The following is a 13767-nucleotide window of genomic DNA, read 5'->3' on the forward strand; positions in this document are numbered from 1 at the left end:
ATCCCTCCTCTTCTATTTTTTGGAAAACTTTAAGGAAATGGCTGTTATGTCTTTTCTGTATGTTTGATAAAATTCCAGGGTAAATCCATCTGGCCCAGGGGTTTTGTTCTTGGGTAGTTTTTTGATTACCGCTTCAATTTCGTTGCTGGTAATTGGTCTGTTTAGATTTTCTGTTTCTTTCTGGGTCAGTCTTGGAAGGTTGTATTTTTCTAGGAAGTTGTCCATTTCTCCTAGGTTTTCCAGCTTGTTAGCATATAGATTTTCATAGTATTCTCTAGTAATTCTTGTATTTCTGTGGGGTCCGTTGTGATTTTTCCTTTCTCATTTCTGATTCTGTGGATGTGTGTTGACCCTCTTTTTCTCTTAATAAGTCTGGCTAGAGGCTTATCTATTTTGTTTATTTTCTCGAAGAACTCAGCTCTTGGTTTCATTGAATTTTTTTCTGTTGTTTTATTCTTCTCAATTTTGTTTATTTCTTCTCTGATCTTTATTATGTCCCTACTTCTGCTGTCCTTAGGCCTCATTTGTTCTTCTTTTTCCAATTTTGATAATTGTGACATTAGACTATTCATTTGGGATTATTCTTCCTTCTTTAAATATGCCTGGATTGCTATATAGTTTCTTCTTAAGACTGCTTTTGCTGCATCCCGCAGAAATTGGAGCTTTGTGTTGTTGTCATTTGTTTCCATATATTGTTGGATCTCCATTTTAATTTGGTCATTGATACATTGATTATTTAGGAGCATGTTGTTAAGCCTCCATGTGTGTGTGAGCCTTTTTGCTTTCTTTGTACAATTTATTTCTAGTTTTATACCTTTGTGGTCTGAAAAGTTGGCTGGTAGTATTTCAATCTTTTGAAATTTACTGAGGTTCTTTTTGTGGCCTAGTATGTGGTCTATTCTGGAGAATGTTCTATGTGCACTTGAGAAGAATGTGTATCCTGTTGCTTTTGGATGTAGAGTTCTATAGATGCCTATTAGGTCCATCTGTTCTAGCATATTGTTCAGTGTCTCTGTGTCCTTACATATTTTCTTTCTGGTGGATCTGTCCATTGGAGTGAGTGGTGTGTTGAAGTCTCCAAAAATGAATGCATTGCATTCTATTTCCTCCTTTAATTCTCTTAGTATTTGTTTCACATATATTGGTGCTCCTGTATTGGGTGCATATATGTTTATAATGGTTATATCCTCTTGTTGGACTGAGCCCTTTATCATTATGCAATGTACTTCTTTATCTCTTGTTACTTTCTTTATTTTGAAGTCTATTTTGTCTGATACTAGTATTGCAACACCTGCTTTTTTCTTTCTGTTGTTTGCATGAAATATCTTTCTCCATCCCTTGACTTTTAATCTGTGCATGTCTTTGGGTTTGAGGTGAGTGTCTTGTAAGCAGCATATAGATGGGTCTTGCTTTTTTATCCATTGTATTACTCTGTGTCTTTTGATTGGTGCATTCAGTCCATTTACATTTAGGGTAATTATTGAAAGATATGTACTTATTGCCATTGTAGGCTTTAGATTTGTGGTTACCAAAGTTTCAAGGTTAGTTTGTTTACTACCTTACTGTCTGAGCTCACTCGCTTATTGAGCTGTTGTATACACAGTCTGATGATTATTTCTTTCCCTTCTTTTTCCTCCTCCTCCATTCTTCATATGCTGGGTGTTTTGTTCTGTGCTCTTTTTAGGATTGCTCCCATCTAGAACAGTCCCTCTAAGGTACCCTGTAGAGGTGGTTTGTGGGAGGCAAATTCCCTGAACTTTTGCTTGTCTGGGAATTGTTTAATCCCTCCTTCATATTTAAATGATAGTTGTGCTGGGTACAATATCCTTGATTCAAGGCCCTCCTGTTTCATTGCATTAAATATATCATGCCATTCTCTTCTGGCCTGTAAGGTTTCTGTTGAGATGTCTGATGATCGCCTGATGGGTATTCCTTTGTAGGTGACCTTTTTTCTCTCTCTGGCTGCCTTTAATACTCTGTCCTTGTCCTTGATCTTTGCCATTTTAATTATTATGTGTCTTGGTGTTGTCATCTTTGGATCCTGTCTCTCGGGAGTTCTGTGTGCCTCCATAGTCTGAACAACTATTTCCTCCCTCAGTTTGGGGAAGTTTTCAGCAATTATTTCTTCAAAGACACTTTCTATCCCTTTTTCTCTCTCTCTTCTTCTTCTGGTACCCCTATAATGCAGATATTGTTCCTTTTGGATTGGTCACACAGTTCTCTTAATATTGTTTCATTCCTGGGGATCCTTTTATCTCTCTCTGCATCAGCTTCTATGCGTACCTGTTCTCTGGTTTCTATTCCATCAATGGCCTCTTCCATCTTATCCATTCTGCTTATAAATCCTTCCAGAGTTTGTTTCATTTCTGTAATCTCCCTCCGGACGTCTGTAATCTCCCTCTTGACTTCATCCCTTAGCTCTTGCATATTTCTCTGCAGCTCTGTCAGCATGTTTGTGATCTTTATTTTGAATTCTTTTTCAGGGAGACTGGTTAGGTCTACCTCTGCAGATTGTCTCTTAGGTGTAACTATCTTGGACTGGACCAGATTTTTTTGCCTTTTCATGGTGATAGCAGTGGCTGTGGACAGGTTGCAGGTGTGTCAGCTAAGAGAAGAAAGCCCTTTCCTGCTTGCTGGATGCCTTGCCCTTCTCCTCTCCCTGTGACAGTTACCCACACTCCTGGAGCAGCCACCGGGTTAGTCCCCTAATCTGCTGTGGGTGGGGTTTCTGTCAGAGTAGCGCGGAGCCCTGTGGGGAGTGGCAGGCATGCCAGGTGCACTTCTCCATGCTAGCGGCAACACTGCCGGGTAGCTGTGTGGCAGCAGCAGCCTTTGTGTCTGGCCCAGGTGGCTGTGCATTGGGCTGGCATTCCAGTCGGCTGCTGGGAGTGCACCTGCTCCCTCTGGCTCCGCTGCAGGTGCATGCTGGGCTCTTCCGTGCAGGCTTCTACCAGGCTCTTCTGGCTTCACTGCTGCCTGTGCACACAAGCCACACCCAGGCTGTTCGGTCATGCCACTACTGGCTAGCACAAGCGTCTCCTGTGGCGCACGGATCTGCTCTCAGTCCCTTCCGGAGCTGCCATCCTTGGTGCACGCTGCCACTCTCCTGCTATTGGGCCGATGTGTTGGGGTCTGCACTAGTTGGAGGATCAACTGGCAGGCTGCTTAGTGCCATGAGAGGCTTCAGAGATGCACTGCCTCCCAGGGATTTAGGGAACCTAAATTTCCCCGGTATTCCCAGCTGCCAGGACAACTTCATCCAGCTATGGGTTCCCTGTCATTTTAAGGCTTGCAGAAAGCACTTGCTTTTCTTTTGTCTCAGGGGCGCCGATTGCAGGGACCTGCCCACAGGTTTTGCTTTTCTGTTTCTCTAATATCCAGCACCCCATGCACCTTGTGTCTGCATTCCGCATGCGGATTTCTAGAGCTGGTTGTTTAGCAGTCCTGGGCTTTCACTCCCTCCCCATTCTGACTCCTTTCTTCCCGCCAGGTTTTGGGGTGGGGGAGCATTCAGGTCCCACCTAGCCGCAGCTTGTATCTTACCCCCTTCATGTGATGTTGAGTTCTCACAGATGTAGATGTATCCTGGCTGTTGTATGGCATCCACTGGTGTGTCTTTTGGGAATTGTTGTATTTATTGTATTTTCATAAATATGTATGTTTTGGGGAGGAGATTTCCTCTGAACTACTCATGCTGCCATCTTCCCGTGATCCCTTGCCTTCTTTTTTTATTTGATATATAATTGACATCAGGTGTACAATGCCTGAATATATTTATATAAATTTATATATTTGTAAATACTTTGTAGTTTCAGGTGTACAATGCCTGAATATATTTATATAAATTTATATATTTGTAAATATTGTGAAATGATCACCACAGTAAATCTAGTTAATATCCATCACCACACATGGGTACAAATTTCTTGAAGAGTTACATAAAAAGGGATGACAAAGTAGGGGTAGGGTCTCTAGCATACATCTAGATAATCTTCTTCACATCGAATCTTACAGAAACATAGAACAAAAAAGGTACAAAAACATACTCATAATTAAACCTCCCTGAACAACACTCTTAAAAGTTTATATTATATCCTTCCAAATTCATTATATAAGCATATGCCTCTACAATTACAAACAAGAGACAATACCTATATTTTGAATTCTTGTTAGAAACTGTATCTTCAAAGTCATCCAACACCTATCTTTTACTAAAAGATTGGTTTTAAAGGAGGAACATTTTAATGGGCATGCAATGTATTTGTCCTATTCATTTTATTCTTGATTACTTTGGCAACAGAGAGCGGCATATTTGAGTCACATTTTATGGATCTCCCTTGAATTTCTTCTGCTGAGTTACACTGATAAAGTACATGTTACTTCTATACAAAATCTGTTGTTGCTTTTCTGGTCAAAGGTTTCTGGAGGCCATCTACTACATTAACCATAGAAATATTTTTTATGAAAATAGGTAGAGGAAAATCTTTATTTTCTTATGTGTCTTTTTCATTTTTTAATAATGCAAGAAGTGAATTTTATAACTAATTGAGTTACTCATTATTTTTCTGGCCAAGAGGCTTTGTGTAATTTAATTTATTTTACTTTATTTTATTTTATTTTATGTTATGTTATGTTATGTTATTTTTTAAAATATATGAAACGCTTCATGAATTTGCATGTCATCCTTGCACAGAGGCCATGCTAATCTTCTCTGTATTGTTCCAGTTTTAGTATATGTGCTGCCAAAGTGAGCACCTTAGTGTAATTTAGTATCAATATTTTATAGTTGTATAGCATCCTTTGGCCTGTGTTTCTGTAAAACATTTGTTTCTGGAAATGTTGCTCTGTTTTAGTTAAAATCGTATGGCTTAGATTTTTTTTTACTACAACCCACCTGAAATCATTTATATATAGCAACAAGATACACCTAAATAAAATAGTTTGATCGAAAATTGTAATTGTATAGAACTGACAACTCAAAAACTACACATTGAGTGGTCATGGTTGACAAAGTCATACATTTCATCATCTCCATTTTTTAGTGAGACCTGAACTTGTTTGAGTACCTGCCCTACTCAAATCCATGTGTTTGATGTATAGACTGTGTTACTCATTACTCCCAGGGGTAAGGATAGGGTCTGGCTTAGTAAATGCTGAAGAAATGTTGGTTCTCATGTCCCTTCTCTTAGAGCAAAGGCTGCTGTGGACGTACCTTATCTTCCTCTTTAGATTTCTTTATTCTGAACTTATTCTGAAGACTATTACATGCTCTATGACTTCTCCTCTGATTTAGTGACTATTTACTTACAGTTTTTAAAAAGATTTAAAAGATGTCCTCCTTCAAATCTGGTACCATGTCTTAAAACTTTAAGAAATGTTGTATAACATTACCTCTACAATTTCCCTAACAGTAGAGCTATTGACAGGAAGGGAAATTCTGGAGTAAAAGAGAAAATAAATTGCTATTTAAAGCTATCTGAAGACGTGCTAATTCAAAACACTTGTGTAGCTCGGGACCTGAAATTTACTGTTGAATTTGAAGATTGGAGTGTAATTTCTCTTCATTGCAGAATATTAAAAAGCAGTAGATCTAGAAATAATCTTATAGAGAATAAGGGAGGAGGAGAGAGGAAGGGAAAAAGGAAGGAAAAAGAACGGGAAGGCTCAGACACTGCATATGTAATGTGACCAGTAAAACCTCCCAGTGGTGATGGTACCAGGTGAGTATTTGCGTGGTGCGTAACTAAGCTTAGATTTCACAAAGTTTCTATGATTGTAGCCTAACTCACCCTACACTTTTAAATTTAAATAAAGTCTTTTATTCATGTATAGGATTTTCTGTGTGAATCAAAAAAAGGATCTGAATTCTCTAAGTTCCCTCGGTACATAAAAGGGACAGTCTTTGCGGGATCAAGTAATCTCAATTATATTGTATCTGGTGTTAGATACCACCATTAGGCTGCAAGCTTCCGGGTGTTGGGCTTCCATGCCCTGCAGATTCTCTCCATTGTTTCAGTGGTATCTTGGTCCTTATGGGAAATGTGACCAGCTGACATTTGGCTTACATGAGGAAGAAATTTCAGTTTCTCAAAAAAAAAAATGTATTCCAGATATCAATGATCACTCAGAAGACATTTAGTAAATACCAATTAGCTTCCTAATACTGTTCTCAGATCCTTAGAGGTCCTAAGTTTCCTTGCCCTCAAAGACTACACCAAACACTTTGGGAAAACATTAGTGACTTATGAGAAGCAAGAAGAGGATAATTAAGTGGTAAGCAGCATTATGTCACTGAACATACAAGGAAAACCAGAAGTGATTTTGTTCATTATATCTCTTTGACTCTATTATCTATCTTATACTCTAGCTCTAATATTTGGCCAAAAGTTTTGAATTGATGGTCTGAATGAGACACTTTACATATGAGTATGTTTATAACATCTATTGCATTTTAAAAAGTCATTTAATAGATGTTGAAATGGAAAAGGAAGCTGTAGACTGGTGGGAAATAAGGAATGCAAACACAAGTTGAGTACTAGATCGTTTTCGATTTGAAAGTGGCTGTCTTAAAATCTTATGTTAGTACCTGTTTTTAAAGCTATTGGAGATAATCAGTTTATGGAGCCAGAATCCTCTTGGTCTTATAACTGACAGTCTCCCACCTTCCAGCAGCACTTGCAAATGAAAGAAAACTGAAATGTGGGGGTGACAAGGAAGACAGAATTTTTGAAATATCTGCAGCAGAAGGTAACTAGTAGTATTTGAAGAGATGTCCAGGAAAAACGTAACGAGGTCAGAGCAGGTCAGCCTGATCTATGGTTTTGGAATCGTTTGGTAGAGTCATTTTTGAACCATTCATTTTTTGTTCCAGCCAAGTTTTCATCTAATTCATGGGAGCAAATTTGTCTCTATGAATTGCTTTCTTTAATCTTTTAAGAATATGTTCATGGACTTATAAATTTCAGTGGTTTCCAATAAATAAAATTTAACAAGTGTGGCAATGATGGGGAAGGTTTGTTCAGGATGATATCTCATAAGGAATATACTTATTCTGGGGATGACGAGAACATTCCACTGGGCTCAGATGCCAGAGCACAGCTGCTTCCCTCTAACTTCAGCAACACAGGCAGCTGCATCTTTCTCTTTTTCTGACTAACTTCTTTGTTCTTCTATCACAGCTGTTATTGGCATTACCTACTATTATGCCTGATTCTTTCTTCTTTCTTTCTTTTTCCTTGGTCTCATATGCATATTGACAAACAAAAGTGTAGGTGACAACATGTTAATCTTAAAATGGTAGGGAAAAAGAAGTGGCATTTCTCTATTCTTGTCCATTCTTTTCTTGTCCTCTATCCCTTTTAGTGGAAGGATTAGGTTAGAGCAGGTGGTAGAAATTCAAGATTTCAGGGTAAAAATATGTGAGGTAATTGACTCTTATGATCAATGTTAACTACTACTAATTGTTATTTTATTGCCAAATCACTGTAGTGGAAATATAAATGCTATACGATCTCGAGAAATCCATATTCTAATTGGGATATCAATATTAACACATTTTTAAAATAATTAAATGCAGTGTTAGAAATTTCCACTTATATAATTTTATGCTGTTTATGTTAATGACAGGGTTGAGATTAATATAGAAGTTTTGTTTCTCTTGATGAAAGAAGAAAGTCTGTAGAGTTTTATAGGAAGAGTCCTCAGGGAAAATTACACATTTATTAACTTGCTTCCTGTTGTGACAAGGTGGAATCACGCGGTGTTGGAACAGACTGTGTGCATAGTTAGGCATGGCGACCATAAAAACCTCAGTCTTTCTCCATTTCTCAGATGCCAGTTGAATAGAAGGTAAACACCATTTCCAATAAATGCTTTTTGCTTTTTCGGCACAGTTGTGCCTAAAGAAAGAAGAAAGGTTAGATCTACTGAAGCATCTTATTTTGTATCTGTGAATAGGAAGCACGTGTTTTATGTCATTTCATATGTAAAAGCTTCATGTCCAAAGAAATATGAATACTAACTTTTTGGCTGTTATGTTCAAAAACACTAATTAAAAGACTAGTTGCCAAAATTGCTGCTTCTGTTACCCACATTGAAAAAGGATAGGTCCGAAAGGAGATAACTGGAGAAGGAGACGATGTAGTTTCCTCTGTTGCTGAAGGTCAAGGGAAGTAGTTGTGCTCTGGTGTCTGAGCCTGGTGGAATGTTCTGGTCATGCCCGGGATAGGCACATCATCCCAAACACACGCTCCCCATCATTGCTACACTTGCTAGATTTCAGAAACTCTTCAGAACCAGGTCAACCATTCAATTTTTTGATTGTCTTGCAAATTCTTGGTACATTACAAATGTTAAGGGACAACTGTGAGCACGTGGAGACTGGGAAATAATTGCATGAAACACTAAACTCAGTGATACTGCATTCCCAGGCTTAAAGGTATTTACCACTTCTTTAATACATGTGTTGATTTTACACAATGCAGGTGGGTATCTAGTTGCAAGTGGCATTTAAGAAATTAAATTAAAATGATTGGGTATGTCGTCAAAGGAAGTGCCTACAAATAAGGCACATGGGGGAAATGATGCAGAGTTGAAAAGCATTCCAAAGTAAGTTGCCTTTGCAGAGAAAAACTAATTAAGAATGCTATGTGTGAAACTGTATTGAAGTGGAAAATATTGCTCAATGACATTGTTTGATCACTGTATGCACATATGTGCACACATATGTGCACAATTTTAGAAGAGTAACTCAATAAATGCTGAAGTTATAAGTTGTACTGAAAAGTCATCTACTTGACGAAAACCCAAAATGCTAACTGGATCACAAAATTCTCCTGGGAAACATAGTGTTTTATTTATAAAGGAAAAACAAGGTTAATTCATTTCTAAAATTTTTATTGAGTATAAACATTAAATATCTAACAGAAGAAAAATTCATTTGTTTCTGGTGGCAACTGAGGCTTTGTTCAAGTACTTGTTGATTATTATATAGCACCTTTTAAACATGAATCCATTTAGATACTTTTTCTTTAACCTTGATTTAGAAGGTTCAGAATTAAAAGCAAGATTGGTATGTGAGAATGTGTTTAAGAAGCTTGCAACTACTAACTTTGGGAGGGCCAAATACTCTAAAACATTGTACTCATTAGGAAGTTTGAACAACAATTTTTTTCGACCTAGTTCATTTTCTAATAGTAGAGTTTCATAAAATAAAAAATGCCATACATGCATGTGCATAAACACATACTCCTCTCTCCTGATAACACACTATGGAATAATAAGTCTCCTTGAAATTAGGGACAATTTTATATATCTCCACACTCTTCCCACCATATATCAGAAGGCTAGGATTTTAATGAACATTTGTGTAATGAATCAGTCAGTTATTTACCATAAGATGTGCTAAAAAGTCATGTTCAGTGACAGTACTTTTCATTAATTTTGATTTTACTATTATTAGGAATTCAAAGAGCTCTATTTCAGTAATTTTATTTACTTTCACAAAACCAAATAACTCTTTTAAGCCTCAGACTCTGTAAAATGAGAAATGTCTGGGAAGATTTAATGATACACTATATGCTTTGAAACTGTAAAGGAACAAATAAGTAAGTCTATGTCATTTTTTCTTCACAGATTTAGAATAAGTTGAAAAATGTATGACTTCTTGTATAAATGATAAAATAAATGGAGGAATTAATTTTACAGGTTTTACTACATTCAGTTCTAAGTAATTTGGTAAACTTATAGTGAAATTTAACAAGGAGAGAATATCATAAGTTTTGCTGTCTATTTTTTATCTGAGCTTGAAATAACATGGCTTTTGGGAAGCTATTACTTCTTGCCAGGTGAAAATTAGGCAATTCACAGCTTCTACACTGAGTCAGAATTCCCCTGCAATGAGTTGAGAAAACATTTGGCTGAAGAATGAGTGTTTGTCTCTTTAGTAGTTGAGCCATGGAAGCCTTGTACAAATTTGCTTCCAACAATTCAAAAATCAAACATTTATTTCAAGAATAGTATTAAATGTGGGACATAATGTATCCAGGTAGCCTTGAAAGTTCAGACCTTTCACTGAGTCTTAGAATATTTCATAACTTGTGCTACGATGGAAAAAAAATAACTTTTCACAAGTCATTAAAAAATTCATTCAGTGAGAATTGCTTTTGTTCAGACTTTGGGTGTCTGCTGCATAAGGTATTGAGTTTAATATGTGCAAAGAAGATGAAATAAAGTATGTCTTGGAATTGGTGACTAGGAAGAATGACTCTGGAAACCTAGTTAATATTACTTAAGAAGTTCAGTGTGAATAAACATTTTTGTATATCTTTCTTAGTCATATGTCAAACTCAATTTAATATTGTAGTGAGAAGTTTGCTTTTGACCTCTAGCAGTTAGTTCTGAGAGTCACTTTAGAGATTTGCTGCCTTAATTCTGCAGATTTTCAAAGGCTATTTGGACATTTTACTAACTGGGAGAACAACATGATGACAGTAGGTCAGTAATTGTTAGTAAGAAGAGACTTTCTTAGTGTGATTTACTTTAATTCTTTTTAACTTTAACATTTAGGATGCCATTTTAGATTATTTCTGCCAGTCTTGTTGCTACACCGAATGTTATTACTTCAGAATGCAGGACCTTCATTATCAGCAGCCTGATATTTCCAAAATGTAAATTTAGTCATATCATTATTTTAAAATCTGCCAGTTCAAAATCCCAAAATGCTTAGGATACCACATTAAAATATTCCTCATCTGGCCACTGGTAAACTTTGCATCTTCTTTTCTGTCACTCTTCCATGACGCAGTCTCTACAGGTTTTCCAAGATGCCTGACATTCTCCAACACTTGAAAAAATATATTAGAAATAATAACCCATGCACTTGTAAGAAGCAAAATTATAAATAAAATGTACTTGGTCATGAATATTTTCCCAGAATACTGAAATTGTTTTTTTTTTCTGTCCATGTTTTGTGGGAATTAAAAAAAAAAGTAATCACTAGCATTTGTTGAGTGCTTACTATTTTCTGCCTATTTATTAACTCAGTCTCTAAAATAACTCCATTAGGTTGGTGGTTGGTGGTTCTTTTCATAGATGCGGAAACTGAAGCTCAGAGTTCTTAAGTGACTTACCCAGGACACAGAGTAAAAAAGTGATTAAACTACTGCTCAGAACCAGACAGACTGCCTTGAGAATCTAGGCTTTCTTTTTCATTCCAAAAGAATACTGTAGTATAATTATTAGAAAATTTTGCCTAGAGCACTATATATTTAAAGAATAATTTTTAAACAATAAGGTTAAAACTTGTCTTTCAAAGACTATGCTGTTTTAAATGATAAGAATTAAAAAGTAAAATTTGGTTAGTGAGATATATTAATAACTATGTTATCCAATTTGATTCAAATCTTGTCAAACTGTACCTAATACTAACATAGACTTTCAAGATGACTTATTCACACTTTTAAAGCTTTCTTATTTCCAAAAGGATTAGTGAAAATTTAGAGTGGAAAACGATAAAAATAATAGATCCAGTACATCAAAGGTAAAGAGACAAGTAAGGAATTTGGACTAGGGTAATTCAGATAAGGTAAAGCACAACTGTATATGAACAAGGTACCTCTTAGGATTCCCTAGAAGGCATGTAAACGAGGGAGGCCCACTAGTCATGACTGCACTGGGATCCTTAATGAGCTCAAGTACTGGGTCTCACTCACCTTTATGTTCTGCTATCACCTGCATAAGGTTGGTGTTATGACCATGGATGTGAAAGATGTCCAGAATCCAGGCTGATGACATATAATGTCAATAAAACTTGTGGCCTGTCAGACACGAAAAATATGAGAAGAATATAGAATACAGTATTCTGCTTACCCAAGTCAGGCAATAAACTTAAAAAAGGCTATGAGGGAATGACATAAGTGTAGAAAGGATCCAGTGGAATGACTTAAAAGTGTTTTTAGAGCCAGGCAAGAAAACACTCAAATGTATTAAGGGATCCAAAGATGTGCAATATTCCACCAAGAAGCAAAGCTGGTAGTTACCATCCCCGTGTGGCTGCAGAATTCATCAGTAGAAGGAAGAATGATATAAATTAGGTAAGAATAGGAATAAGGCAATGGTAATCGCAGCCTCTAAAGGGCACAACATCCTTCCTGGCACAGATTATAAAGAGGGGCTCTATTTGTTGGTGTGACTTCCCAGCTAAGTCACATCTCACGGATTAAGCAAACATCTCTAGTAGATGAGCAGCATGAACATAATTATTTCCCTGATGTGTCTTTTAATAACACCAAAGATTAGAATTATATTTTTTAAAGGCAAGGTAAGTTAAACTTTAAAATACGTCTTTGTGAGAATTTGGGGAATGACTTGTGCATATCTGCTATTTGGCGTGGTGAACTGTTTGAAAGAATTTAGAATAATAGCGTTTCTAACTCTAAGTTCAAATTGTGTCATTGGGCATTTGAATATACACCTGAGATAATCTGGTAAAAATTAAATATAAATTACTAAGTTTATAAAAAGCATTGAAAGATGTAAAATAACTTTAAATATACATTTGTGTGCATATATATATATATATATATAGAATTTATTAGATTAATAGTAATGGCATATATATTTCAAAAGGCTTTATTTGTTTTGTAGTAGAGTAAGAAGTATATAGAAACAAATTAGGAAGTTGATGAATCATGAATTAAAAGCTCTGTGAAAGTGAATACTATATTTGTTAGATTTTTAAAGCATACAAAACTTTATAGTGGAATTTAATGAATTATTAAAAACTATAGTTTTGAATTTACACTTTAAATGAAAGTTGGTTAAAATTCCTTATTAATGGTAAGGTCATCAAAATCACATGACACATGCATGTAGCATGTACTCTGCTCATTGATCAAAGCAGGGAGAGAGGGAGTGAGAGAGCACATGTAAGAGCATGTGAGCATTTTTCCAGACAATACTGACTCTTAAAAGGAATTAAACACAGCTAGTCTGTAAGACAGTCTGGAAGTTTCTAAACATAAACTAAACATATTCTCAGCATATAACCCTGTAATCATGCTCCTTGGTATTTATTCAAAAGAGTTGAAAATGTATATCCACACAAAAACTTGCACATGGATGTTGATAGCAGTTTTATTCAGAATTGCCAAAACTTGGAAGCAACCAAGATGTCTTTCAGTAGGTGACTGGTTCAAAAAACTGATACATCCACATAATCCTATTCTAGATAATGGAATATTATCTGTGTTACAGAGAAATGAACTATCAAGCCATGAAAAGACATGGAGGAACCTTAAATGCGTATTACTGAGTGTGAGATGCTAACCTGAAAGAGCTCCATACTCCAGGATTCCAAATATATGACCTTATGGGAAAGACAAAACTGTGGAGAAAGCAAAAAGATCTGCGGTTTCCATGGGTCGGGCATGGGGAGAGATAAATAGCAGAGCGCAGGGGAGTTTTAGGGCAGTGAAGTCCTGTGTGTGATACTATACTGATGGACACAGATCATTATACGTTTGTCCAAATCCTTTGAATGTACAATACCAAGAGTGAACTGTAATGCTAACTACAGACTTTGAGTGATGATGATGAATGAGCACAGGTTCATCAGTTGTAACAAATGTACCCCTCTGGTGAGGGACACTGAGAGTGGTGGAAGCTATGCAATATGTCGCAGAAGGAGATACACAGGAAATCTCTGTACCTTCCCTTCAATTTTCCTGTGAGTATAAAACTGCTCTAAAAAAATAGTCTCAACAAGAT

At 36.3% G+C, this 13767-nt stretch overlaps 1 non-coding gene across 1 annotated transcript; it reads right to left on the reverse strand.

The window, feature by feature from the left end:
- Positions 1-4648: 4648 nt before the first annotated feature.
- Positions 4649-4755, reverse strand: LOC140848586 (U6 spliceosomal RNA). Its single transcript, XR_012129716.1, has one exon. It is a non-coding gene; the product is annotated as a U6 spliceosomal RNA (small nuclear RNA).
- Between the last annotated feature and the right edge of the window lie 9012 nt (positions 4756-13767).

The sequence above is a fragment of the Manis javanica genome, chromosome 3 (assembly GCF_040802235.1).
Source record: "Manis javanica isolate MJ-LG chromosome 3, MJ_LKY, whole genome shotgun sequence".
Taxonomy (NCBI): domain Eukaryota; kingdom Metazoa; phylum Chordata; class Mammalia; order Pholidota; family Manidae; genus Manis; species Manis javanica.